The sequence below is a fragment of the Magnolia sinica genome, chromosome 11 (assembly GCF_029962835.1).
Source record: "Magnolia sinica isolate HGM2019 chromosome 11, MsV1, whole genome shotgun sequence".
NCBI lineage: Eukaryota > Viridiplantae > Streptophyta > Magnoliopsida > Magnoliales > Magnoliaceae > Magnolia > Magnolia sinica.
The window spans coordinates 5,589,546-5,597,943 of NC_080583.1; the positions used below are offsets into that span (position 1 = coordinate 5,589,546).

Sequence of the window (8,398 nt, forward strand, 5' to 3'; positions counted from 1 at the left end):
TAAAACTTAGAAACGGAATCGCCGGGATTAACCGTCAAATGCATGGAAATGACCATGAAGTGAAGGGAATTGACCGTGAAGTGCATTAAAATGATCGTGAATCTAAACGGAATCGTCGGAATTGACCGTGAAATGCATGGAAATGACTGTGAAGTGAAGCGAATTGAATGTCAGTGTGCTTCTTTGCATCATTATGGACCATGGTTGATTATTTCCATTTCCAACTGCAGAGGGCACAACTACGATTGGAGATTTCCTCTTTCCGTTTAAGACAGGTGTTTTTCTATCCAAAACGACAGTCTTTCCAGTGATCCTGAGATATCCTTACGAAAGATTTAGTCCGGCATGGGACACTATATCTGCGGTGAGAAGCCCTTGGTTATTCATAGCTTCAACAAGATTTTACATTTAGGTGTGAAAGACTAGGATAATGAAGCTTATCTTTCATTACTCAATCTGCATGGCTTCTGAAGTTTCTTGGAAGCTTGCGAGTCCATTGCTTAATGAGTTTCCTCACTAGAGGCTTCAAAGATTGTATTGAGATCTATCCTTAAAAGAAAAGATACGTATTTGAAGGGGGAAAGTCCAGTGCTAAAGCAAATCAATTTCTATGCACACAATGTCCGTGTATGAGATGTGGGCCATTTATTTTGTTGGACCCACCAGTCAGATGATGCTAGCCAACATGTAGGGCACTTTTTTCCATTAAATGTTAACCATGGTCGTGCCGTTCTTACCTGCCCAATCGTAATCCTCAAAAGTTGTCTACAGTAGGGCCCATGGATGAACAGTCTGGATTTCTTACATTCACGCCACGTGCGTGGAATTGAGTGCTTGATGACAAGCTTCAACATTTGTGTTTAGCACCAAATTCTCTATCTTCCAAAACTATGTCTGATTCCCTTATCTTTGTTCAACTATCTACAAGGTCCAATATTTATTCATATTTGCAGGTCCGCCATGTAATTTTGCTTCTTTGTCAATTTGTGAATTATATGGAGGTGACCTGCCTGCCCATCTACTACCCTTCAGAGCAAGAGAAAGAAGACCTGAAACTCTATGTAAGTAATGTACGAAAGTTAATGGCTAGGAAGGTATGCATGTTGCGTTGTGTTTGGAATGGTTGGATGCACAACTTGATTGGATTTTCAACAGTCAAGTTTAATCAAGAGGAAATGACAAAATTTAATATGTTTCCTAGCATTCATAATGAGGAAGTACCGTCAAATTCCAATTGTGTTCCTTTCAAGTCTAACTTGAAAGTAACTAATTGCAGTTTGGAGACACCATCAATCTGAATGCTGAGGAGACTAAAGTTTCTATTTCTGTCACAGTTATAGAACTCAGTGAATCATCTTGAAACTCGACAGAATTGACTCAACTTGACAAAATTGCAAGCGAAGTCAGTGGGGAATTTGATTTCAAATGTGATTCAGTGTGACTCTTTGACTCAAAACGTCCCAAACCAAGTCACTAGCCTAAGAACAATTCTTTTTCACAATAAGCATACAAAGAAATTTGAACTAGCAACCTCCCAAATTGCAGGATATATACCACCAGCACTTTATTGCTCGTGAACATGTTTACTTTCTTATATATATATTATGCAAAGATGACTATTTTACTGATTAAAATAGCTATTTATTTCATCAGCAGCATCTAAGACTTATCCCAACTAATTGGGATTGGAGACATGAATCATGTTCTGCCAGTCCACTCTAACAAGGGCTGTGGAATGTCCTATTGCGCAGATTCGTGATGAAAATTATTGCAAACTCCCACCTCAAATCAAGCTTTGGAAGCACGCTCTCGCTCCCTCTTCCTAACCATTTATACTTGCTAACATTTTGAAACAGACGCTTCCCGGCTTCCTCACCTAAATATATGCTACTTTGCTTCATGCTCCATGCTTCATGCAACCACACTCTGGCTGCCAACCTAACGCAACCCTCCTTTATCTAGGCATGGGACTGGCAAAGAGAGCACAAAAACTCCCACAGACGCATGCAATAGAGTATTACATAGTTTGATTACAATCAACGAGTTAACAAAATTTTATTTATTTAATTAGTGGATATTGAGCCAAGTCATGTAAAGATTCATCTGAGTCTTTGAGTCAACCCGACCCATTTGTGTTGGATATGGGCCCTGGAGGCCCACTTGTGGGTAGCCACTAGTGGGTGGGTCCTACATGGTTTTCTCATGGAATATCTCCAAGTAGATATCCTTTTAGCTATGTGCATGCCTCTCTCAAATTGGGATCTAATTGAGAGGGGATAAAGATAAGATTGGATACAAAGACCTTATCCCTATTGTAAACCAACTCTTCCTAATCCTCTCAGATTCTCTTTATAAAAAGAAGAACTCTCTCAGTGTAGAGGCATCCCGAAACTATAGAGAGGAAAAACCAAGAGGAATACGAGAAAATACCCTATTGTCCATTAGGCTTCCATATGTTTTAAACCCTCAATATGCCATCATACAAACACCAACCCGATAAAACTTGGAAACGGAATCGCCGAGATTGACCGTCAAATGCATGGAAATGACCGCGAAGTGAAGGGAATTGACCATGAAGTGCATCGAAATGACCGTGAATCTAAACGGAATCGTCGGAATTGACCGTGAAATGCATGAAAATGATTGTGAAGTGAAGCGAATTGAACATGAAATGCGTGGAAATGACCATGAAGTGCTTCGAAATGACCGTGAATCTAAACAAAATCGCTAGAAATGACCATGAAATGCGTGGAAATGACTGAAGTTAAGTGAATTGACCGTGAAATGCATGGAAATGACCATGAAGTGAAGGAAATTTGCTGAAAATTGAGCGGGACAAATTGGAAATTGAGCTGGCCAAACTGAAAATTGAGTGGGCCAAACTAGAAATTGAGCGAGACAAACTGGAAATTGAGTGGGCCAAACTGAAAATTGAGCGGGCCAAACTGGATTACGTGTCAAAATTCCACGTGATAGGACAATATTAGCTTTTTCATTTTGGTTTACCATAGACGGTTCTCATTCAACTAAAAAAAATAAAGGTCTAGATATTGGTAGTTGGGAGGTTCAAACGACAGGTTTTCTGGGACATGCTCTATCCACCGTTGGATACAACAAACCAACAGTCTAGATTAACGAACTATGTGCTTCATTTATTTGAGATGAAAGACGGTTTATACCGTCGAAAGATGTGTGCTAATCATCACATGATTCCTCCTCCACTGTGATGAAACACGTGGGAGATGCCAACCATTCATCAGATGGGTCTAGAACATATGCCTCACTTACCCCAGAAAGTCATCTCTATCTCCTTACGTGGCGACCCACGCATACAAAGATTAACTATAAGGGTCAGGTCTATTTCATGACCCAACCAGTCTGATTTGCGAAGATGTAATACCCAATCTTAAAACGACCTAGATCTAAGCATGTCAGCATCCCAATCTTAAAACGGGTCAGCTATAACAGGTCATTGATGTATTGTAACAGGACAAGTAGGATTATAACTGTTGGATTTGGGACATATTGGAACGATATCAGTTTGGCCCGCTCAATTTCCAGTTTGGGCCGCTTAATTTTCAGTTTGTCCCGCTCAATTTTTAGTTTGTCCCCCTTAATTTTCAGTTTCTCCCGCTCAATTTCCGTTTGTCCCGCTTAATTTTCAGTTTGGCCCACTCAATTTTCAAATTGTCCCGCTCAATTTCCAGTTTTGCCCGCTCAATTTTCAGTTTGTCCCCCTTAATTTTCAGTTTGGCCTGCTCAATTTTCAGTTTGTCTCGCTCAATTTCCAGTTTGGCCTGCTTAATTTCCAGTTTGTCTCGCTCTATTTTTAGTTTGGCCCGCTCAATTGCCAGTTTGTCCCGCTTAATTTTTAGTTTGGCCCACTCAATTTCTAGTTTGTCCCACTCAATTTTCAGTTTGGCTCGCTCAATTTTCAGTTTGGAAATTAAGTAGGCCAAACTGAAAATTGAGCGGGACAAACTGGAAATTGAGCAGGACAAATTGGAAATTAAGCGGGCCAAACTTGAAATTGAGCGGGCTAAACTGATATCGTTCCAATATGACCCAAATCCAACAGCTATAATCTTACTTGTCCTGTTACAATACATCAATGACCCGTTGTAGCTTACCCCGTTTTAAGATTGGGATGCTGACATGCTTAGATCTAGGTTATTTTAAGATTGGGTATTACATCTTCGCAAATCAGACTGGTTGGGTCATGAAATAGACCTGACCCTTATAGTTAATCTTTGTATGCGTGGGTCGCCACGTAAGGAGATAGAGATGGCTTTCTGGGGTAGGTGAGGCATATATTCTAGACCCATCTGATGAATGGTTGGGATTTCCCATGTGTTTCATCACAGTGGAGGAGGAATCATGTGATGATTAGCACACATCTTTCGACGGTATAAACCGTCTTTCATCTCAAATAAATGAAGCACATAGTTCGTTAATCCAGACTGTAGGTTTGTTGTGTCCAACAGTGGATAGAGCAGGTCCCAGAAAACCTGTCATTTGAACCTCCCAGCTACCAATATCTAGACCTTTATTTTTTTAGTTGAATGTGAACTGTCTATGGTAAACCAAAACAGAAAAGCTAATATTGTCCTATCACGTAGAATTTTGACACGTAGTCCAGTTTGTCCCGCTCAATTTCCAGTTTGGCCCGCTCAATTTTCAGTTTCTCCCTCTCAATTTCCAGTAAATTCCCTTCACTTCACGGTCATTTCCATGCATTTCAAGGTCAATTCACTTAACTTCACGGTCATTTCCACGCATTTCACGGTCAATTCACTTAACTTCACGGTCATTTCCACGCATTTCACGGTCATTTCTAGTGATTCCGTTTAGATTTATGGTCATTTTGATGCACTTCACGGTCAATTCCCTTCACTTCACGGTCATTTCCATGCATTTCACATTTAATTCGCTTCACTTTACGGTCATTTTCATGCATTTCACGGTCAATTTCGACGATTCCGTTTAGATTCACGGTCATTTCCATGCACTTTACGGTCAATTACCTTCATTTCACGGTCATTTCCATGCATTTCATGGTCAATTCGCTTTATTTCACAATCATTTTCATGCATTTCACGGTCATTTCCAGCGATTCCGTTTAGATTCATGGTCATTTCGATGCACTTCACGGTTAATTCCCTTCACTTCACGGTCATTTTCATGCATTTCATAGTCAATTTGCTTAACTTCATGGTCATTTCCATGCATTTCACGGTCAATTCCGATGATTCCGTTTAGATTCACGGTCATTTCGATGCACTTCATGGTTAATTCCCTTCACTTCACGGCCATTTCCATGCATTTGTTGGTCAATCCCGGTGATTCCGTTTCCAAGTTTTATTGGGTTGGTGTTTGTATGGCCCAACCCCAAGACCAAACCCGATACATTTTGCCCAAGCCCAACCCAATGTCGGGTGGGTCACAGGTTGGTTGGGTTGAACCCGCCCAACTTTCAGCCTTAAAATCATATATGGTATGTCAAGTAACTAATTTTGGTTTAGAAGATATTCTTGTTATATGAATAAAGAAAGAAATGAAAAAAGGAGATAATTTTTTTTTCTATGCTCATATATACATATTTATATAAATATGTGTTAGAGAAAAATGTAGGTAGAATAAAATTCTAAATGTAAAAATAAAAATAAAAAATAAAATAAAAAATAAAAAAATAAAAAGAAAAGTACACAGGATACGACTATAGCTACGGTTATAATCCGTAGCCATAGCCTTTTGTTTAAATCGGGGATCAATCACGGATTCCGCGATCCATCCCCAAATCCTACAGCGAGCTACGGTGGAATCCCGGAATCCTCAACAATCAGGAGATATTCTTAGCATTCTAAAGGCATGCAGCCTTAAGAGGATAAGCTAGGATGTTCGTTTGAGGAACATTTTCATAAAAATTGAGTAATCTGGTAGATATACCCTGAGTTGTTGGAAACTTATATTAGGCGCATCCCCTATAACTGATGAAGAATCTTGGATATACCCTAGCCCTATAAATGTGGGATCCACCTTAGGTGGTCTAAATAGTTCACATTTTGGCTTCATTGTGCATAAAACATCCCCACATTGTTCTATGTCTTCTACTGCAAGTTTTATGTGTTTATATTGAAGAGCCATTATTTTATATTATGTTTGCAGCTTTTCAGCTTTTCATTATTTTATGTTCAATTGACAGCAGTTACACCATCCAAGCATTGCAATGCCTGGTAATTGAAATATCCAATGCATCTAGATGCCCCCAATTCAAATGATCCTTAAGTAATCTCACATAGTTTTGTTTTTTAAAATTCTAAAGACTTACCTTTATAATTGGTAAAATTAGAGAAGCTATATTGGTGGGTATTTTGAAAGTGGCTTATTTCCCAGGGTATTCATTATGTCAAAGCACAGTTCTAACGTACCTAAAAAAATGCTATGACCAGTCTAATATTTGTCATGTTTCAGGACTTGCACATTTGTGTAAGGACAATGGATTTTCAATCTTTTAGAGTTTATTAACTACTCCTAAGAGCAGTTGAAGTTGGCAAAGCTAGCCCTTTTCTCCTTGTTCAAGTCTGTTCATGGCTCTGGAGGTGGATGGCCCGCTCATTTTTCAGTTTGTCCCACTCAATTTTCAGTTTGGCCCACTCAATTTCCAGTTTGTCCCGCTCAATTTTCAGTTTGTCTCGCTCATTTCCATGTTTACCAGCTCAATTTCCAGTTTGGCCTGCTGAAATTCTAGTTTTTCCCGCTCATTTCCATGTTTGTCCGCTCAATTTCCAGTTTGGCCCACTGAAATTCTAGTTTGTCTCGCTCATTTCCATGTTTGCCTGCTCAATTTTCAATTTGTCTCGCTGAAATTCTAGTTTGTCCTGCTCATTTTCATGTTTGCCCGCTGAATTCCTATTTGTCCCGCTAAAGTTCTAGTTTATCCTGCTCAATTTTCAGTTTGGCCCGCTCAATTTCCAGTTTGTCTCACTCATTTTTTAGTTTGGCCCGCTCAATTTCTAGTTTGTCCCACTCAATTTCCAATTTGGCTCGCTCAATTTCCAATTTGGCCTGCTCAAATTTCCACTTTGGCCCATCTCAAATTCTAGTTTGTCCTGCTCATTTTCCAGTTTATGCTTATCAATAGCCCTTAACCTTGAGTTAAAAATTGAAATACAAAAAGATTTCACATACACCAAAGTTGGTTTTTGCCTTATTTTAAAAACTTGTTTCTCCTTGTTTCAATTATTAGAGGAACAAAAAACGATCTCAAATGTTTGGGGTGTGAATGCCATTTACGGGGTTGACCGAGTTTCCTCGCTCATTTCCTAGGTTGTCTCGTTTAATTTGTACGTTGCCTCGCTCAATTTCTAGCTTCCCTCGCTCACGGTCAATTCGCTTCACTTCACGGTCATTTCCATGCATTTCATGGTCAATCCCGGCGATTCCGTTTTGATTCACAGTCATTTCCATGCATTTCACGGTCAATTCCCTTCACTTCACGGTCATTTCCATGCATTTCACGGGCAATCCCGGCGATTCTGTTTCATTTCACGGTCATTTCCATGCATTTCACGGTCAATCCCGGCGATTCCGTTTCATTTCACGGTCATTTCCATGCATTTCACGGTCATTTCTTTTCACTTCACGGTCATTTCCATGCATTTCACGGTCAATCCCGGCGATTCCATTTCATTTCACGGTCATTTCCATGCATTTCATGGTCAATTCCCTTCACTTCACGGTCATTTCCATGCATTTCACGGGCAATCCTGGCGATTCCGTTTCATTTCACGGTCATTTCCATGCATTTCACGGTCAATCTTGGCGATTCCGTTTCATTTCACGGTCATTTCCTTTCACTTCACGGTCATTTCCATGCATTTCACGATCATTTCCATGCATTTCACGGTCATTTCACAGTCATTTCCATACATTTCATGGTCATTTTCATGCATTTCACGGTCATTTTCCTTCATTTCACGGTCATTTCCATGTATTTCCTGGCAATTCCCGAGACCTCAACCCAAGCCCAACTCAAGTTCTATCGAATTGCTGTTTGTGTGGCCCATCCCCAAGACTAAACCTGATACATCCCGACCAAGCCCAACCCAATGTCAGGTCGGTCACTTGTTGGTCGGGTTGAGCCCGCCCAACTTTCAACCCTAAAATTATATATGGTACGTCAAGTAACTAATTTTGGTTTAGAAAATATTCTTTTTATATGAATAAAGAAAGAAGTGAAAAAAAAGAGAATTTTTTTTTATATGCTTATATTTACATATTTATATAAATATGTGTTAGAAAAAAATGTAGGTAGAATAAAATTCTCCATGTTAAAAAAAAAAAAAAAAAAGAGAGAAAAGAAAAGAAAAGAAAAGAAAAAAGAAAGTGCTTAGGGATA

The 8,398-nt window shown here is 39.5% G+C and overlaps 1 long non-coding RNA gene across 1 annotated transcript; it reads left to right on the forward strand.

The window, feature by feature from the left end:
• Positions 1 to 248: 248 nt before the first annotated feature.
• On the forward strand, positions 249 to 2,182 carry LOC131218249 (uncharacterized). Its single transcript, XR_009157581.1, has 3 exons — positions 249 to 364; positions 954 to 1,094; positions 1,752 to 2,182. It is a non-coding gene; the product is annotated as an uncharacterized LOC131218249 (long non-coding RNA).
• The last annotated feature ends 6,216 nt before the right edge of the window (positions 2,183 to 8,398 follow it).